Consider the following 20,475-nt stretch of genomic DNA (forward strand, 5'->3'; position numbering starts at 1 on the left):
GAATTTTCTGAGTCACAGAATGCTTGAGGTTGGCAGAAACCTCAAAAGATCACCTGGGACAACTCCATCCTCAGGCAGGGCCACCTAGGGCAGGTTGCCCAGGGGTTTTGAATACCTCCAAGTGTGGAATCACTGCCACCTCCCTGAGCTGCCCGTGCTGGTGTGTGACCACCCCCAGAGTTGCAAACACGTTTTTTCTGGTGCAAAGCTCCCGTTGGGAAACAGGATGTCAGTGTGGAGCAGGGCAGGTAAGATCAGGGCAGAGTTCCCCCCTGTCTTGGCCGGCCTCTGGGCTCCAAGGAGCCACCTCATCTGCCAGCCCCCAGCAAGGAAGCCTCAAACCAGGGCTGGGAACATTTTGAAACAGATTTTTGTCACCCAGCATTGTGGGGGGAGAATAGGCCCTTGTAGCTGTGAACCAGTGATGACAAGATAAAGGCACCCAGCTCATCCTCTGTACCTGTCCAAGGAATTTCAATCCCTTCCTTTCAGGATGTGGTGGAAATGGGACATTTCTCTTTCACAGCTCTCCTCACTCTTTTGTTTCCTAATGTAATGTATATGCACACCTATTTTTTAATGTGTGTATATGTAGAGGGTCTGGCAAAGTGGGATGTGCTAAAATAGTGATTTTTGATGCACAGTTTGAGGAAACACAGCCATGAAAGTCTACAGAAGGATTCCTACTGCGTTGTGTGGTTCATCTCAGGTACCATTTAGAGCCCAGAGCTTTGCTGGGCTTGGTTGATGTTTGACATCAAGCCAAATCCCTTTGTACCTTCCTCAGCTCACAGGAGGCCTTCTGCTGGCAGAGGAGTTGCAGAAGAACACAAGAGTCACCAGGTGCCCAGAGAACGCCAAGTGTGGTGCAGGAGGGGTTCTTCAGGTGGCAGCCTGGTGATCTGGTGAGTGATCAGGCAATTGACAGCTGGTCTCTGCCATCCTCCTTGGAAGAAGGGACTAAGTGTTTAATCTCTCTGGAGAACGGAAGGAAGGGAAGCCAGAAAATCCCCCACAGGTGGAATGAGATCATATCAAAAGCTGCAGAATTCCAAATGAAATTGATTCACTTTGCTCCCAAATGAGCATCTGAATCGGTATGAATCAATACAAATGGCATCAATAAATATATCTTGTTTTCTTCCAGTTTAACATCTGTTTTCAGAAGGTGTTCAGAAAGCATTTGGATACATCAGTGCATGAAATACTGCTGTCAGATAAATTCAGATTATCCTGGACCACTGCATACTTATATCACAGAATGAAAAGAAAACAGGCAGCAGAGATATAAAAGCAAAGAAACTGTTAGTGCTGATTTCTTGGGAAATGTCAGAAAGGCTGATTTGAGAAGGGGTGGTGTTTGAATCCCAGCACACACTAACATTAGTTTTGCTGCTGTTTGCCCTGAACTTCTGCAGCACAAGCAGAGAGAGCTCGGTCTCCAGCAACACCAAATAATACTGTTTTATACAATTTTGTGAATTTTACCAATAAATAAGAAGTATGACTTGGGTTTTTTTTCAGAATTTAGTAATCTCTGGCGTATCTGGCACTAGTTCTGTTTTGAAAAAGGCGGTATCGTTACCCAAATTGTAATGACTCCTGAATTCTTTGAAACCTAATTGCAGAGTATGTTAATCTGGTTTTTAAGCTGTTTTCTAACATGAATTGGTGTTGGTGCATGTTTCTACCCAATACGTGATGTGTGCCACCCAAAAAATATGAAGTTAACATGAAAACCAACCAAAAGCTGGAGTAATGAAAAGGTCAAATACATTATTAAGCATTAAAATTCTGAGAAGTGCCTGTTGTGCAGGAGATCGTAACAAGAAGAGGAAACAGCACAACACGAGCGATCTCTTGTGATAAAGATCTGGTGGGCAGAGAAGAGCAGAGGAAGTAGAGCATGTGTGGTGATTCCTGTTACAGGACGTGGCCCTCCTCCTCTTCCCCATCAGGTGGTGTGCTCAGGGCTTTGGCTGAAATATTCTGGAATTTGGTTGAACTCTAGAAATAAGGTTACGTTTTTGTTTATTTCGTCAAGCGAGTGGGAACCCTTGTTTTTATGGTTCTAGAAAGGCATCTGAGGCTGAAGTTGTCCCATCCCAGTAAAGCACCCTCTTCTCCTCTGCCTCTCAGGTCTGAGCTGGAAGGAGATGGTGCCACGCGTGCAGGGTCACTGTCGCTGTACCGTGCCTCGTGTGTACCTCAGACACCTGTGCCCTGAGACCTGGGATGGGCCTCACTGTCCCATTTTGACACCAAGCAGGTCCCCCATTGCTAGTGACAAGTCAGACTACAACAAAGACCCCTATGAAGCTCTTGTGAAAAGCTGTACATGTCTTGAAGCTTCTGTTGCCTCTTTAAAGGTTCTGTAAAGCTTGAGCAAGTTGGTGGTGTTGAGATGCACCACCTAAGGGATGAGCAAAAGTTGGCTAAATTTCCTCAATTATAAAGAAGTAAATTTTTGTTCCTGTCACTCAGTGTAATCTGCTGTGTGCCTCCACCATGAAGGCTTGGTTTTTGTGTCTCCTAATCACTACCCTCTGCCTTCACCCACAGGTAAAGCCGGTGAAGAGGGGGAGATGCCAGATGTTCCCCGCGTCCCTCTGTGCTGCTGCTCATCCTGGAGCATCCCGATGTCCCAGAGGATGAGAGTGAGAGAGCATCTCTTGGGATAGCCCGCCCCAGCCGGGCCCTGTGCCCTAGAGTGGGTCACTGGATGTGCTCCTCCGATGAGGGGCAGGAGCAGGATGCTTTTCCCCGTGCCTGCGGGTGCTGGGATTGCTGCCGGGCTCTCGCAGCACTGCTGAAATGCAGAGCAGCAGAGGGGGCATCGGTGTTTCTTGGTTTTATCTCTAGTGTAGGCACGCAAAGACAAGAAAAGAGAATTGAGGAGAGGAGGAAAGCCGTGATTGACAGCTGGGAGCGCTCAGGCAGATTGGGTGGGGTTTGCTAATTCAGCCATGCGTGCAGTCACACCGGGGAGGGGGTGAGGAGAGGTGATGGCATGGGAATGTGTCATGAAAGTCACTGAGGGAGTGAGGAGCCAGGGGAAAAACCTGCTCTGCGCCAGGAGAGGACGGGCATCACGTCAGCCATTGCGTTTGGGAAGTGCTGCTGCACGTACAGAGATGCAGCCAGGAGCCCACGTTGGCTCAGGGGAGTTTTTGACTTGACTAAAATCACTCTATAACTTGATCGACCAAAAAATAAAAGGCAAAAAAAAATACTTCACCAGCTTCACTCCCCACACAAGTTTTATCTAGCTCCACTAATAAGTTAGAAGCACAGAAGTACAGACCTGAAATGGGCTGTAGGAGACCAAGCAGTCTAAGAACACCACACAGAGACAAGAAGTTTAACTGCCATGGTAAAAAAAATAGCTTAAATCAGGGTAATATTTATTCAAGTCTTCATGCAGATCATATTCATGTATTAGTGTGCAAGGTAGGTGAGACCCATCTCACCCTGTCCTGGCTCAGGTGGAGATGGTAAATTCTGGCCGTGTGTGCTTCATCTCCCCAGCTCCCTGAAGAACACCTGGTCCCCTGCTCTGTGTCTCCCCATCCTGCCCCAGCAAAGGCAACTGCTGCAGGGCAGGAGGGGTGGCTCACCCGCCTGGCCCCGGGCTTCGTGTTAGAGCCAGCACGCAGAAGGCTTGGGATAACACAAACGGCTACTTTCGGTGCTGTCATGCTAATTAGTCAGCACTCATCAAGATAGGTGGTGGAAAACTAATTTTGCAGATCGTATCAGAGTAGTTTGTGGTTGGCTTGAACTGGTGCTTTATTCTGCAGATACAGAAATCTGCAGCATTTTTAAAAGGCCGGACTTTTAAGTTTTCTTTTTTCCCATTTACCACCAAAAGGAACAAAAAAAAAAAAAAAAAAATTCCAAATAAAAGCCTTATCAGTGCCTGTTGATTTGCTTCCTTCGATGGCTTTATTTCTCCTTTTTGCTTGCTACCTGGTGTTTTCCCTGTCTTTTGAGATCCCTGTGAAGCAAAAGGGGCAACGAAACTGGCAATGCAATATTTTCTAGCTACGCTTTGCTGTGCTGATATGAAAAGATAAAACTTCAATCCAGCCCTGAGATGTTCCTGTTTCAGGCCTCCAAATAATATTCTAACCCTCTTGCAAGCACGGACAGCAATTCCTTGCTTTGTGTGTAGGTAGCAAAGAAATGATCCTTTGCTGGCTGTACTGTGGGAACCTCTCAGCTGATGCTGTTCTACCCCTCATGCAGCTGGTTTGAAAATCCCTGGGATTTAGTCTTGAAAAAAAAAAAAAGAGCTTCCTTTTAACTCCTTCTGACTCCTTTCTAACAAGGGCTGCTTTTTGCTCAAGAACCTGCCTCTATTTTCAAGCAGAAGCTTCTCGGGAAGGATTTTCAAATTTTTTTTTTTTTTTTTTTTTGTCCCCCACCCCCCCGGATGAACGATTGGACTAATTCAGGAACACTAAAATATTATTACTCTTTTTTTTTACAGAAGCACACCTGTAATTTCTCACGGAATACGCTTTGCGGCACAAGAACCGCGTCCCCTCCCAAAGCGTATCGTTATGTAAGGAGCAGCTCAAGCTCGTGTTTCTTGCTCCATCAGACCGGCGGCTGTACGGAAACGCCTGGCTGTTTGTTTGTGTGCCGGTGCTTAATGCTCATTAGCAGGGAGACTTAATAGCGCTGCCTGGAGCCAGGCAAAGTGCGAGGCGCTCTCTGCGTGCATTTCCCCAGCTGGATTTGGCAAGCGCGGCCGGCGCTGAACCTGCGGCACCGCTGCTGCTCCTCCTGCCCGTGCGAGCCCGTGCCGAGCTTGGGTGCAGGCTGTAGGACGGCATCTCCCTGCTCCAAAGGCTCTGGGGGCTGCGTGGGCTGCTGCTGTCCAAGGGGCAGTGATGGAGCCCCAACAGTCCGGCTCCAGCTGCGTTTCCTCTGTTTCTCCAAGCCGTGATCCCCTCTGCTGTCGGCTGCTCCCCCCAGGCATCCCCTGCTCCGTTTTCTTCAGGTTTTGCTGGCTCATTTCTCCCCTAGCCTCTGGTTTGTTTTTTTTTTTTTTCACTCAGGGGATTATCAGTGTGTGACAGCGAATGGGAAACTGAGGCATCTGGCTGCAGAGTGTGTCATGTGAAATATGTCAGCGGTGCTGTAGTGCTAAACGGGGAGAAAGTATCACCAGACTGGCAGCTCAGAGGGAGATCAGGGTGCTGATAGCTCTCCTCTCTCTCCAAGCAAGAGAGATGGGCCAGAGCTAAAAATCTGACACAGCCCAAGGGACAATATGGGTTTCCCCAAGTCTTTTGCACTTAGAGAAAAAATTCAGTTAGGGAGAAAGATGAGAATCACGGAATAATGAGGTTGGAAGAGACCTCCAAGATCATCAAGTCCAAGAAGAATCACTGCTTAAGTTTGATTCTGGAGATAAACAAGGTTTAGAGGCTCAGAATCAGTCTCCCCCCAAGAAATGGTACCTGTGAAGTTGAGGTGTCTGTTGAGCTGGCCCGTGTCTGTCGGTAAGCCTGAGACTGGCTGCATCACAGGTCTGCAGAGACAATGCCCAGGGGATGTGCCTTATCCAAGGCACTGGATCCCAGCTCTGACAGCTCTGAAATCACCTTGCCAGCTGCACTGGGTGGGGGGAAACGCAGCACAGACCTTGCAAGGAGATAATATTTTAGGTGGTTATCAAGGAAGGAACCAGGCTCCAAATGGAGTCACTCATTTCTAATGTTGGCATTTTATTAGCGTCGTCCTGTTTGGGCTTAGCAAGATCCAAAGTCTCTCCCGTGGCAGGAGTGATGGCAGGTGTGAATGGCCAAGGCTGGGGTCTGGCTTTGAAGGTAAAATACGGTGTGGTGCTCCCTGCCATGGCTGAAGACTTCCCAAGGAGGGGAAGGGGGACATGGGGACACAACTGCAGAAGGGCCTGGACAAGGGATGGCAGTGTAGTGCCTTAGTGGAGAGAGGGCTGTGCATCACTTGGAACCAAGGAGAGCTTTCCTCCAAGATCCCTTGGGAGGAGAAGAGCCAAGGTGGGGGTCTTCACTGAGGTTTTGGGTGCTGCAGTTTGGCACAGAGGAACGTGGATGTGGCAGGGAAGCTGCCATGACTATGCTGAAGAGGCCAAGCTTTGGTCCAGGCATGTGCAGAAAACCGTGCCTGGGTAAATGTCTGGTAATAAAAAAAAAAAAAAAAAAAAAAAAAAAGCCAATTAAAGAAAAGGTAATAGGTCTTGGTGGGTGTGACTGGGGATTCTGCCACTTGTGGAGCATCTGGCTTTAAGTCACTTGGGAAAAAATCCATCACACTTTTCCCTTGTAGAGAGAGGAAGATCTAGAGTCCAACAACACAGTCTCTGCTGGATGGTCACACACATGAGGTCTGAAGAGGAGTGTCCTCAAGGCTTTTAGTTAAGCAGTGGTTAAAATGCAGAGTGTTTGTAGGCCGTGCTCATGGCATCCATAGGGTATTTCCATTCCAGCACCCATAGGGTGTTCCTCTGAGAAGAGTGTCTAAGGGACTTGGCCACCACAGGTTCACTCGTTTTTTTTCTGACAGCTTTGGGCTCCTCAGCTTCTGCAAACATTGCCATCATTTGTCTGGATGATGAGTGCTCATGTCCCATGTTAGACAACCGAGTCTCACCGAGGGATGGTGGCTCCTCAGGAAAAGCAGCCTTTTCTCCTGGATGAGATAGTCTCAAGTGACAATTTCACTCTGCAGAAAAGATTCACCTCATCTTCTGAAAGAGGCTGAAATTAGGTCCCATGTTGGGTAAAAATACCTTGACCAATGAGATACTGAATTAAGGCTTTTGGTTTTACTTTCTCCTTCTCCTTTTTTTTTTTTCTTTTTCAAAGGAGAAATTCTTCAGTACCCAAGTTCTTGATTTGAAAGATCAAAGTGCTGCACTGAGGAGCGAATGCAGACTCACGGGGAGGTAAGATAAGACACCTCCATCCTCATCATTCAGTGACGGTTTCCTGGTCCTTTTGTTGAGCTGGGGACACTTCCCCTCAGTGTGATGCTTAAAATTACCTTGTCTTAAGATGGGCAGCTCTTCCTACCTGTTCACAGCCCAGGGAATACTCCATCCACTCCACAGGTTTCTGCTATGGAGATCAGCCTTTTGGGAGCTCCAGTAAGTCTCAAGGCTGCAGCCCTTCAGCCTCTTTTCAAGAGCCTGACCTAGTAAAGTCAATTAAAGTGTAGCCATGGCCCATGAGAGCCTTTGGGCACACACAGATATAAAACAGAACCATAAAAACTGATGCACTGAATAAAATATAATAGCACTCATTCTGGAATAGAAGCTGATTTATTTTAACTTGACTTAATACATTTTCTTATTCTAACTTAAGAGCATCCAGAAAAGTTCCTCTAGTCAATTTTCAAGTGTCAACAAGCTGTTTTTCTTGGTCTCACAAACTCATCTTTGAAATGGGAATAACTTAGTCTCCCATATGGTGTTGAAAGCTACTTCATAGCGGAAATCTCCTGTATATTCATACAAAATTTTAGAGGAGCAGGTGGAAATTATCTGGCAATTAAAGTTAGTGCTATGGAGCTAGGACTTGGAATGACACAGCCAATCTATTCAAAGACCTCATCTCCTACTCTCAGCAGTTGGTTACGTGACTGTTCATGGTGCTGCTCCTCATGGGGGGAAAAAGCCCTTGAGGGGGTGGCAGAAGATTTCAGCTGATTTCTGATAACTGGGGTTGAGCCGATCGTGACATCTATCTGAAAGGAAATGGTTAAAAGCAAGTCTCTAGCAGCTCTGGTTCTGACATCGTTCTGCAGACTTATTGGGGTATTAATGAAGAAAAGTACGTTCTGTGAATGCAGGAAGTGGCCTCCAATAAAGTTTGCAAATTTCACAGAAAAAGGGACATAAAAAGGTCAAGACTCTCCTCAGACATTTTGTCTAATTTTATTTTGAGCAGTAGATTTCTCTACTCACTTAAAATACTCAGGTCTGAGCAATAGCACAGGATGGTTGCCACCATCCTGTGGTGGCACCAAGGGGAAGTGTTCACCACCCTCTTGCAGCAGCAGTCCAAGGTTTATCCCTCACCATTTTTCAGAATTGCTCAATATTTTCTTGACTGTTCATAGCTGGCATTAGATCACCAGCTTTTCCTCCATTGCAGAATTTACAAACTTCAGGGTTTTTTTTGTTTGTCCGGCTTTTTTCAAATTATGCAGAACTCTCCTACTTCCCTCAAAGGGTTTGCTCAAACATTCTAAATTTGACTGGAAGACCTGATTAACTATTTTACCTCCAAAGTGCATGGTAGGGAGGTATAGGCATGTGTAAACAGCTGCTTGGGCTGAAAATTTATTTGAAATATTGTTTCAAATATATACAAAAATGAAACCCAGCACTTCATGGAGACACTGTCAATGGAGAGGAATATCTGCAGCCTCTTTCTTTTAGACACTGCTCCTGTTTAAATTTCCCTCTGATGTTGAGGTGAGGAGCGTTGTGGCATTGCTGTGAAATCTCTGCTGTGCAGAGAGAATCCCAGGTGAGACCAGCTCCCTGTGAAGCAGATGCTCAGGTGACATTCCAGAGCCATTGAGGGCCTGGTGCTCAGGGAGCTTTCTCCATCCTGCTGAGGCCAGGAGGTGAGCAGGGAATTCAGTGCTTGGCATGAGCACTCTTGGAAGAGGGGTGAGCTCTGCTACTTTAAAATTAAGCAATCAGAATTAAAAGGAAACACGATTGACCTCAGCTGGAAAGTTGGTGCATTTTAAATAAGGGATGGTGCTTTTTTGCAACCTGCCTAAGAAGTTTGCTAATGCCCCTGATTTATTATAGAGGCTGAGAGAAACAGCTTTGCACAGCAGGATAAGCATGCTTTTGACTTGGTTCCAGGTATGACAATAGCTGAGAGCCATCAAAAGTAGGAAGAAAATAGCTGCCAACAGTTCTGTCTGACTTGGATGATCCTGATTTTCCTCTTGCTCTGTCAAACCCTGCTCGCTCAGTCCTTTCTGATGGAATTGAGGACGGAACGTCCTTCTGAGAGCAGCTTTTGTTGCTGTCAGCATTTAACTGTGCTTTCTCTGTAGGATATGCAGAGCCCTGGGAAGAGAACTCTCTCCTCTGCCTTCCTGTGCTTCTCCAAGAGGGAATGCTGGGTACTGAGCACAGACAGTGGGTTGGACCTCCGAGTTTCACAGAATGCCAGCAATATTCACAGACAGCAGCAATATTCAGAGACAATATTCAGGAAAAAGGTTTGCCATTGGAAGTTGCTGAAGAAATATTGTCTCCTGCTCCCGACTATGGCAACTGGAATTAGCAATTTCTTCCCTTTTCTCTGAAAAGGACAGTGGGAGGCCAGGTAAGCCTTCACCAAACCTTGGCAAGGAAATACCTGAGCTGGGGAAATTAGCTGGAAAATCATGCTAGAAAATGTGGAGTATTAGACTACAGGATTCTGGTCCGAAATAAAGCCAGAAGCAGAGTTTTGGAGGTTTTGTGACACTGGAAAGGAGTATTTTTGCAATGTTTGTGAGGGGGCTGATGCGTGGGCTGTGCAGTTGTAGAGTTTTGTTTCACATGCTCACGTGCCACTGCAGCTTCAGCTTTACAGAGCTTGTCCTCTTCTTCTGGGAGAGGTAAAGGACACATACCTGTTTGGATGACCAAATAGGTAAGGTGGTGTATAAAACAAGATTGGAAAATATGACCTTCTCACTGAAAAATTACAAACTTCAGGCATTCGGCCACTTTCCTAGTCCTTTTAGAAAACTTGGAAGCAAATGGTTAAAAGTCAGCTAAGAATATTTACCTCTAGCCACAGATTAAACAAAATGTCATTTTTTTTGCCTGTTTTTCCCCATCATGCTGTTTAAAACTGCTAAGAAATTAGTTTTGAATGAGTTTTCATGCATAATTTGGGTTGCACGCAAAGGGTTTTTTTTCCTTCTAATATGTAAAATAATTGGGTTTTGAACAATGTTGTATGTTTAAAGCTAGTACTACATGCAACTAATGGGTATGAAATTTGAAGGAGGGTGCAGATCATTCTTTGAAGGTAAAGATGCCACAGTTTGCATAAGTTCAGTTCATGTGCTTTGTCAGCTGCAGCTTTTGCTCTGTCCTTTGAATTTCCAGGACACCACCTTTCTCGGAAGGCTTATATTGAAACTGAACAAGCAGTCCATGATTTTGAAGGAGAGGATGAGGGCTTTTTCCCTTACCTGAGGAATCTGCTCTTGAACTGAAGACCACAGCCTTTAAAAGCCTGGAGTGGTGATGTCTGTCTTTCAGAAATCTATGCAGGTGTGTAACTCATTACTTTTGTACCCAAAGGCATTTCTCCATGTGTTTCTTCACTAAGACTCAAAAATTCCACACTGGAATGCAATAATATTGCTTAAGGAAACTGGAGATTGCCTTGCCTTGAAATAAATCCTGTCCCCTCATTGCTAGAAGTGCCTGAAGGCATGTGCACTCCCTGTCCTTAGAGTCACAAGCTGTTTAATCATAAACCATAGGTAGTGATGAGTAGCCATACACAACTTGGATACACTAAAAACCGCGGAGGTGGAAAGGATTGGAAGTTTCAGGAGGGCAGAAAGAGGAGTCCATGCTTAGGGCCACATCTGCCCTGGTACCCACGGACGTGCTGGAGGGGAAGAGGGAGCTGGGAGAGAGGCCCCAGCTGGGTGGAAGGCTGGGGCCTCGGGGTGCTGCTGCCCTGGCCCCTGGCTGCTGCCCAGCTTCAGCAGGGTCCAGCTCATTTGCTGCTCTTTGAAGGTCTGTGTCAGTTTTGGAGGGGATTTTTCCAGGCAGTGCAGAGTGTGAGGGTGGCTGGTTTTTTGTTGTTAAGGAGGGCAGCTTGTGTTTGTTCAGCAGCTGCTGACAGCTCTGTCTCAGGGCAAACAGGGAGGGGGACAGGACGTGTGAGTTTGGGGGATGAATCCCTTTCCAGACTATCCTGCCTTGGCCAGCAGTTTCTGTAGTTTATAGCAGGTGTAGAGTGTGTGAAGGGGTGGGGGGTGTGGATTCTTTTCCCTTCTCCCCAGCAAAATCCATCTGTCTCCAACTCCTTTCCCCTCCAAAAATCCTTGTGCTGCACTCACCTGCCCTGCACTAGGCATGTGGGGTCTGGCACTTTGCAGCCCCTCACTTTTTCTCCCTCCACACCTTTTCAAGGTGTCTCAAGTTTGGGACATAGCTCTCTTTTTTCCCTCCCCTCCTCTCCTGTGGTGGATTCATCCCAGTTCAAAGCTGGAGCTTGGGGTGGCACTGAGGTGGGCACAAGGAGACTGAACTCATGGCCCTGTGGGTCAGATTGGGCTGCCTGACAAATGTGAAGTGTCCCTGGGACACTGCATGTGCTGGCTGACAGGGAAGGGGGGACAGGTGATAAACGAGTCCCAAAAATGCTGTTCTGAGTGCACAGTAAGTGCCACAGGGCTGCAGAGTAGATCTGAAAACACAACCACTGGGTTCATGCAAGCTGTCTCTCCCGAGGCTGGGAGCAGCTCCTGCTCTCTGGCAGCCCAGAAGCAGCTGGGGAAGATGGAGTAGTCACAGTCATTCCTTTATGGCATGTCAGTAAAACTCCTGTGGGAAGAGACAAGCAGGCTGCCCAGCTTTTCACCCATCAGTGCTCTTAAAAACACAACATCCTCTTCTGAGGCCCCAGCAAGAGGGTCTGCACACCTTTTCAGGTGCTTGTCATTGGTCTTGAAGATGCAAATTGGCAGTAAGTGAGGAGATTTTGTTTTTCCTGAGGTTGGGAGTGTTGTGTCAACTCTAAATTAAGACAGGTTTTGTCTGGGCGGTATCTGACACACAGCTTTCCACTTGCTAAATCTGAAATTAAGATGTTTGGACCAAAACAAATTCCCCTTATATTGAGATATTTTAGCTCTGTTGTCTTCTGTAGGATACTGAATAGAAGCTGCTATTTAAAGGTATTTTAGTGGGAAGCATCCATGGATGCTGATGGCAGCTCTCTCCACTATCTGCTTATAGGATGCAGACATTCTTCTTCAGCTTCTAGACACTACATCTGTTTGTTAAACTTAAAGACTGGCTTTTTCTCGAGCCTTTTCGGTCTGACTCACATTGCTCAGGGATCATGGTGCAAATGCTGCTCCCTTTTGTGCAAGATCAGAGCTGGCTGTGCTCTGAACCGAGTGGTCACACTGCTCCTCCCCGAGTGTCGCTGTCCCGTGGCAGAGATGGATTAGGCTCCTTTGGGTCTTGGTGCTGACAGTCCATGTTACCCAGTGGCCACAAGGTTTGTGCAGGAGTGTTTCTTTGCTATCTAACCACACTTTTAAGGAGAGTCCCCGGGGCTTGCAGTTCACACTTGATGTTTGCTTATTTTCAAATGCAACACTTCAGCATGAAGAGGAGACCCTTAATATGGAAAAAGTCAAATTCCAGTGAATGCAACAGTGGATCTGGCCCAGATTTCTGGCCAGAAACTCTGATCAGAGTGAAGTAGCTATCCTGAAGTTCCTGCTCTCCAATTAGGAAGATGTTACGGCTAAGCAGCATTCTGGTAAACTTAGGGATGTTTTTATTAAACAGCTTTGGGACGCAGAAGTATTTACACTGACCTTGTTTTTCAACTCGTCAGAGGGCCAAGGAGGAAGCTGGAGGTTGTGTAGGAAATAATCCTCCTTCATTATATTGCTTCCCATCTGCTTGGTTAGTTTTTAGGGTTTATATGTATTCTTCTCTCAGGGAGCACTGGGGGTTTCACAGGCAGGAAACTTTATCAGGGCACTATCTCAGAGCACTTCTGTGTGGCATGGAGAGGAGCTCAGTGCCAGGTGAGGGGGTTCCTGGGGGGCCAACAAGCTCACCCCAGTCCTGTGCTGTACCACAGAGCACAGATGGATGGGGCAGGAGGGTGAAGTGGGACCTCAGGTCCACGTGCAGGGAAGTCAAAGCCTTTGTGCTGCACGAGGAAGGAGAGGTGAGCCGAGTTCTCCCCTCGGTGTCTATGGTGACAGCTTCCCAAAACCATCATCCACAGTTGTGATTATGTGCAGTGGTGGAGAGGATGACAGGCAGTCAGTACTCTGGTGGTGTCACCAGTCCTAAGCCAGGATAGAGGGTACAATTTCCCCAAGCACTTGAGAGACTCATCATTTCCACTTGGATCCTATGATAGCTCAAGGGGATGTTTCCCATTTTCCTTTTTGGTGCCCAGTAAAATGGGCAGTGAGTTAAAGCAGGAGCACCCACCACATCTGAAATGCAGAGTGCCACATGTCCACAGCCACACGGGGCTGTGAGTCAGATCCTGACAGGATCAGGTGGGCAGAAGGCTGTGAGGAGCAACCCGGGCTCCCAAATCTGGTGTGGCACTAAGCAGGATGACTTGCAAGAGGTGAGGTGACACCAGGCTTGACAGGCAAGCACCTGGTGGTTCGTGTGTGCTTTAATGAAACTATTTATAACCTTTTGGAAAATGTAATTAAAAGTGAAATCACCCATTTGACTTATGGTTTATTGGTCCCATCTAATTCAAGTGGGAGAAGAATTTCCAGGAGAAAAGTGCTGCGGTGAGTGCAGGTGGGATCCCAGTGAAATGGGATAAATAATGCTGGCTGCAGGAAATGGGTGGAATGGTTTCCTGTCACACCCAGCATGCTTCTCCTCATTGCCACCCCCAGTGAGTGGAGGCAGGGTCAGGGTAGTGCTGCACTCATGATGTGATCCTTGGGCCATTCTTGGAGCTGGCAAACACGTTTTTGCCACCCTTCTGCTCAAGGGACAGTGACCTGTGTGTGCTGCAGTGTTCTTGACCTCTTTTATTGAAGGACCTTGAAATGAAGGCAATGCTGAGTCCTTTAGCAGTAGACCTATGTGAGTTAGGAAATAGCCTCACAAAAGCAAAAAATCATATGCATCCCATTCTATAGCGTTCCCTACTCAAACTGGAATACATTATAGGAGTTTAAAGGAACAGGGAAGCACATGGTGTGGAGCCATGGAAATTATGTTCATCAGCCTTTTCCTATACAACCTTTGCCTATCTGGCCACAAATGCCATGCTGTTGCAACAGGGGAGCTGGGCATCACTAGAACAAACTAATTTTCATTTCAGGATTGCCCTCACAGGGGTTTTTTCTGCTCTGCCAGTGCCTGGTGTTTCACCCAACACCTGGCTCCAGATAATTTATGGAGCCTGGAAGATTTCTGCTCCCGTTTGGAAAGCTTGGGTTTGTTAAGGTGGCTGCAGCGTCACTTGGCACGAGTGAAAACCTTGCTAAAGCAGGAGACAAGTAACCTCTCTTGCCTGGTTCACGAGTTTCAAGGCGGTGTTGGACTCGCTGAGGAACAAGGGGTTTGTTAGCTCTTACTGGCAAAGAGAGTTACTCCATTCTGTGCCCATCTTCTCAGAGCCAAAGCAGTCATGGCACCTCATCCTCCAGTACCAAGCCATGTTTAGCCTTTCCCATGGCTCTTCCCAGTTCTCCGTGGGCAGGCTGCTCCAGACTAAAGCAAAGCTTGGAAGGAGCGTGAGGGAGGGCTCTGCAAAGCTGCCGTGGCGGAGCAGGGAGAGCTTTCCTTGTGCTTGCTGCAGAGCTGGGCTCCTGGCACCCCCCTCCATTAACCCCTGCTCTCACACCTGTTCTCGCTCAGGAGACACTTCTTGCACCTCCCACAAGTGCACATGCTTGGGCTCCAAGAGCCTCCCTGGATTTCGGACCTTCGTGTGATCGGAATGAATTAGACTTGGCTGAGGGATGGGATTATTGCAGACCTGTCACTTCACAGTATGTTCCTGTTACAGCCCACACTCGTGTCTGCTAGTATTTTAAAGTAAACTTTAATTAGCATTTTCCCAAGAGTGTGAATAAATTGTTTTATTGTTGTTTTGGTGTTGGTTTTGTTTTAAGGAAAAGAGTGTTTACTCACCAAGGACATGTTTCCAAACTCTCCATCCGCACCGGTCCTGGTTTTTATGGTATCTCATCACAGATGCCTGGAAAGCTCTGCGTGGGGCTGGTGCTGGGAGCAGGGCTCCTCAGTGGTGGGGTAAGATGTGCCCTGGAGGCCCATGCAAGTGCTGGAGTATTTCTGAGTCATGTTGGAGCAATGCTGTCAGACTCCTGATGGCCATGTCTCACCCATTTACTAGCAAATTTCAGGGGAGTTTCTCCAGCCTAAGTAAAGCTGTGTCTGCCTTGGTTTGGTTACCTGTGGGCTTGGCTTGGGCTCAGTGACCTCAAAAGTCCTGATTAACTCCTGTCTAACCGAACCCAGCAGCGCTGGGCAGATCTCCTCTTATGGTAAATAACATCTGAGATGCTCTTTGCAGGGGATGTTGAGCATGTTGTTTTCCAGCCCTCAGTCCAGGAAGGGTGAAGCAGGTGCCTGATATGGTCCAGAGATCTGCTCAAAGACAGCAAAGGAATGGAAAGGACGTTTTGTGCGTGGCTGAATTCCTGCAGAATTACTTTACTGCTGAAAATAAGCACACTAATAATGTGTGAAGGTTTCTACCCACCCATCCCATCTATTGGATGGAATTTGTGAAAGTGGTGGAATAAGGGATGAGCTACAGACCTGTTTGTCCTCTTTGTGGGGAGAGTGTTAACAAAGGGCTGGGAAATGGAGCTGGGGTGTTACCTGTGAGTGCTGGCACAGACTGGGATCCCCAGCCCATCCCACCAGTTTTAAAAGGTGCTGTGAGGAAGGTAAACCCACTGCCTGGAATAATAGAGGCAGGGAGAAGTAAACCAGCAACTGGGGAAAAAAAAATAAAGAGCAAATTTAAAAGCCTGGGTGGTAAGGAAAAAGTTTTGGAGGGAAAAGGGTGCTGCCTTGGGTGAGCCACGAGAACTCCACTGGCTTTTGCATTGCAGGAAAACACACTTGAGCAAATGTGCTGGTGTGAAGTGTTCAGGCACAGAGACTGACTCCTTTTAGCTTCACCCATGCATGGCTTCGGTTCCACCCATCTTGTTTAAACAAATACACTCGCTGGGGATGAGGCAAGGAGAATCCTGTTCTCCGCTCGCGTCTCTTCTTCCCTCTGCTCCTCCAGCAGGGACACTCAAAACACAGATGGAGATCAAGGCGTTAGGTTTTAACAGATCCAAATCAATTTGATGTGTCCTTAAAAAATCCCACAGTCATTTCCAGTGGCATCGGCAGAGCTGCTAACAGCTGAGCGTGTGCCCAGTCACTTGTTGCTGCATGTACTGGTTTTTCTCATCATGAAACCATTCTTTCCCTGCCATGTGAAGACTCCAAGTGTGGCTTTTTGGTGGCAGCAACACAGGAACGTCTTTAGAAGTTGCAAAGTGGGTCATCTGGAGTGTCACCATGGGAGCAGCAAAACCGGGTTGTCATCTTGTGCTTCTGCACAGGCCTTGTTCCCAGCTGCCTGGTGAGACCTCTGTCAGGGAGTGCCACGTACAAAGGCTCCATGCAGGTGATCAAAAAAAGGATCATGGATAATGCCTGGGAATCGAAACACCCAACTCTCTGACCTGTCAGTAGTGAAAATGGGCTGCTCAGGCCCTTCCAGCAGCTCTCCAGAAGGCACAATCTACTTATCAAAGGAGACCCCTGTGCCTTCTGGGAAGGAGCTGGCCCCCATTGCTTCCTCATATGAGACAGGGGATGCAAGAGAGCTGGCAGCCCACGCTGCACTTACCCACTGGTGTGTGGCAGTGACCTCATTTGTGTGAAAAATACATATTTGGTGACTTGCAAAATCCCGAGAGGCTTCAAAATAGGAAGGATTATTCTTTTTATGCCACTTTTCCTTTATTCCATCCCCTAGGGCCTCATAGTGGGATGGTGGGAACAGATCTCTGTAATCCAAACTCCCATCTGGAGCAGGACTGTCTCCAATACCAGTTCACGTCAGCTGTGGCTTTGGCTGCCCAAAGCCTGATCACTGCTGTGGGTGTGGATGTCACCACTTTCTGGGTAACCTGTTCCAGCTCTGTCTACCCTCCTAGGCCATTTTTTTTTTCATAATATCCAATCTGAACCTCATAAGCCACAATATGTGGTCATTGCCCTTACCTGCCAATTCCAAGAGCAGTGGCCCTCTCATCATGACACCCCCCTGTCAAATCCAGTGGGCAGGAACCTGTAGAATTTAGCTCCAGTTTTCCTTTTTTACTGCTTTTGTGTTCAGGAATCACTCCTTTTACTCCTGGGCATTGCTACTGAAGGAGAAAGGGGTTTCCTGTGGCCATGACCTCCCCAGCTGGGGAAGAGCAGTGTCAGGCTCAAGCCCTGAGGAGAGGTGGGAATGTCCAATCCATGCAAATCCATAGGGCAAGCTGTTTCTCTGAAGAAAAGTTCATTTGCTTTTCCCTGTGGCTTAGCCTACCAAAACTGAAGAGAGAGAATTCAGAAGTTATTTGCATCAATTTTTAGTATAAAAGATTACAAGGGACTGAGTGCTGATGCACATTCCAGGTCTCTCCTATTATCTTACCCTTCTCCTGACTCGCCTGGTCTGGCTGCTTTGTGTTGCTCCATCCTGGGAGAAGCAAAGCACTCAACACGTTGCTCACCTCTCCTGTGACCTCTCTGATGCCACACCTTTGTTGGATGACAGCAACAAAAACAGCACAGAGAATTCCCAAAAGGGTGAGGACTCCTTAATCCCTTCAGAAAACCAACCTGATACTTCGTGGGTGGGTCCCTGCTAGTCTCAGGGTAAATTAAAATCTCCTTCCTCATCCACAGCTCCCAGCCTTTCAGACCACACTGAATGCAAAGGCCAATCCCATGTGCCTCTGGCCCCTCTTGCCTCCTTGTTTGCAGAGGTGGTGCTTCATGGGCACAAGGGTCTCGCCCTCTTAAAATCCCAGCTGTCTTCCCTTTTCCTAATTCCACACCTGCCTGTCTAATCCATGGGTCAATTGTTTGCCTGGAAGCCAGCAAGACAGTCCCCTCATGTCCACCAGCTTAGCTCAGCTGACAGTTTTGCAGCTTCTCCAGTGACCTCCCTCCATGTTTTCCACAACTCTGTTTCTCTCTGGACTGAATTCTTTGTCTATTTATTTAGCATCTTTCTTCCATCCTGTGTTTTGCGCAGACACATCACCATGGTACCGAGGTTCCCCGTGGTCAGTATTAGATATTAATCATTGAAATGTTGGAGGATTTGTCTCCATTTTCAGAGGAAAAGGATAAAAGAATTCAGTTGTCTGTGTTATGGGATAGATTGTGAGTGAGACCAGCCCCTGTTCCTGTCTAGTCAGGCCATCCTTTCCATTTGGGGCTTAAAGAAAGACACATTCCATAGGACAGACCCCAAACCCTATGTTATGAAATCTTGATGTTTTCCTGGCTTCCCTGGATTTGTAAGGCTGTGATTTATCAAGCAAGAACACAGCAAACCAACACCTTGTTCTACAGCCTCACTGCAGGGATGATTCATATGGGCTGCTGATGGCACCTGAGACTGCATTTTGGCTGCTCTTCTGGAAACAGTGAGCCCTTTGTGGATATCTGGTCATTAGATGCTGAATTTTTGTTTGCTCCCACCTGAGCTTACTTCAGGCTCAGATGCCACACATCTTCATTAATCCTCTTAGCCCTCCCTGATTTGGTTGCACCTTGTTACCTGAACGAAAGGAATTTGATAATGCACCGCTGGAATGAGCTGCAGTGATCTGACATCCCAGCCCAGAAACAAACAACACTTTCTCCAAAGAAAAGCCCCACCAATTTCTCTGTCAGTTGTATTTACCTGGCACACTCCCAGCCCATCCCAAGGCTGGGACGTGTGCTGGGCAGTGCCCAGTGGCTGCTGGCATGGACTGGGGGCACACAGAGGGGCTTCTGTGGGGCTGGATGGGGCTGTGGCAATGCTGAGGAGCAAAGTCTCCAACGCACAACAGCCACAAAATCTGTCTGAGTTCAGCAAAGCACATTCTGAAAGCTTGGGCTTATTTAATGGGGAAAAAAAAAAAAAAAAAGGGAAGAAAAAAAAGAAGGAACCTGCTGGAAAAGAGGGGTTTCCAGGCTCCATGGATGTGGGAGGTGCAGACAGCCCAGACCCCATCGTGTCATGGGATTCCCCACAGGGATCCTTTCTGCCCTCGGCACACAGTCAGTGGTCAGGGCTGTGCCTTCACCTGCAGCACCTCAGGGATTTCAGAGAGAGGCCTTTACCCCTCTGAATTTGATGGCTTAATGGTTATGGCTTGCTTAGGGTTTAATGATATATAATGATGTAATACTTCTCAGTTTTAACAATTTTCCCTGAAAGGCAGGGGTGACAGTAAATACATTTTGCTCTCAGCTTCTACGGCACGGCAGCTGGTTGTAGCCTGCATGATAAAGCCTGTCCCAGCCCTGTCTCCCAAGGCATGGCAGGGCTAACCTGTGAATCCCCAGTAGGGAATTCCCTGCTTGTCCAAAGGAATTGGGAATTTCTGAAGGATTTTAGGTGCATGTGAAAGGCATATGCACAAACAGGAATTCACCGAGGTTCTTCCCAGCAATCTCCTTAAACCTTTCAGAATAAGTGAAACTTCGGTGCAGCAATAGGAAAAATGCAACTTTTTCAAAACTTTCTGCAAGGCTAGCAAAAATTTGTCCTTTCATAACAAACCAGCTGCATCCTTAACCATTGGAGAGCCTGTATCCCTCTGTTTTGGTAACTAATATCCCATCCCTGGTGTGTTGTTTCCATCTTCCCAGCTGCCCAGAAGCCAATGCTGCTGCAGAGTCTGAGGGCCAAACCTTGGATCAGCTTGGCTTGGTATCACACACACCAGACATGCAATGGCTTTTCCTCATCATGACTCATGAAAATGGGTGTGCCCTCAACTTCTTTTGGAGCACTTAACTGGAATAACTCAAATGGAGAGGGAACACCTTGTACCTTGCCTTGTGTGCTTGTGCTGGTCTTGCCACAGCCCTGGAGGAAACCCAGGGTTCTTGTCCTGCCTTAGAGAGATCCTGGGCACAACATTTGTAGGTTTTCAAAGTGCCACATCCATGCCCTTCTGGATCATAGCAACAGAATATCTTATGTTGGAAGGGGCCCTCAAGGATCAGAGAAGTCCTGACTCTGATGTGGTGAATAGCAAAGTCCCCATGAAGCTGAGATTTCACAGGACTCTCCCAGAAATACAGCTCATCAGATTTATGGTGTAGCTTCTTCTTTTCCTTTGGTGCAAAGCTGGGGGGGGATTTCACTAAAAATTACCTTTTCCATGTGCACATCTGCCTTCTACCCCAGATCTTGGGATTTATGTATCAGGCTACTGACAACCAAGCTGCTCTGGCTGAAAACCAAAGTATTTTTGTGCAAACAGCAATAGCATTTCCCATGGGAACTGTGGTTTTCCAGTACCTTCTGCTTCCATTCTCCTTTCAGGACCAACTTTTGTTGCAGAACAACCTGCAGCTCCCAGGGTGTGCTCCCAGCTTTCCCAGACAGAGAGTGGCTGTGCTAAGCTAGGAAAGTCTTTAGATTTCGAGGTCTTATGAATTTGGGT

This window comes from Vidua macroura, chromosome 7 (assembly GCF_024509145.1).
Source record: "Vidua macroura isolate BioBank_ID:100142 chromosome 7, ASM2450914v1, whole genome shotgun sequence".
Lineage (NCBI taxonomy): Eukaryota > Metazoa > Chordata > Aves > Passeriformes > Viduidae > Vidua > Vidua macroura.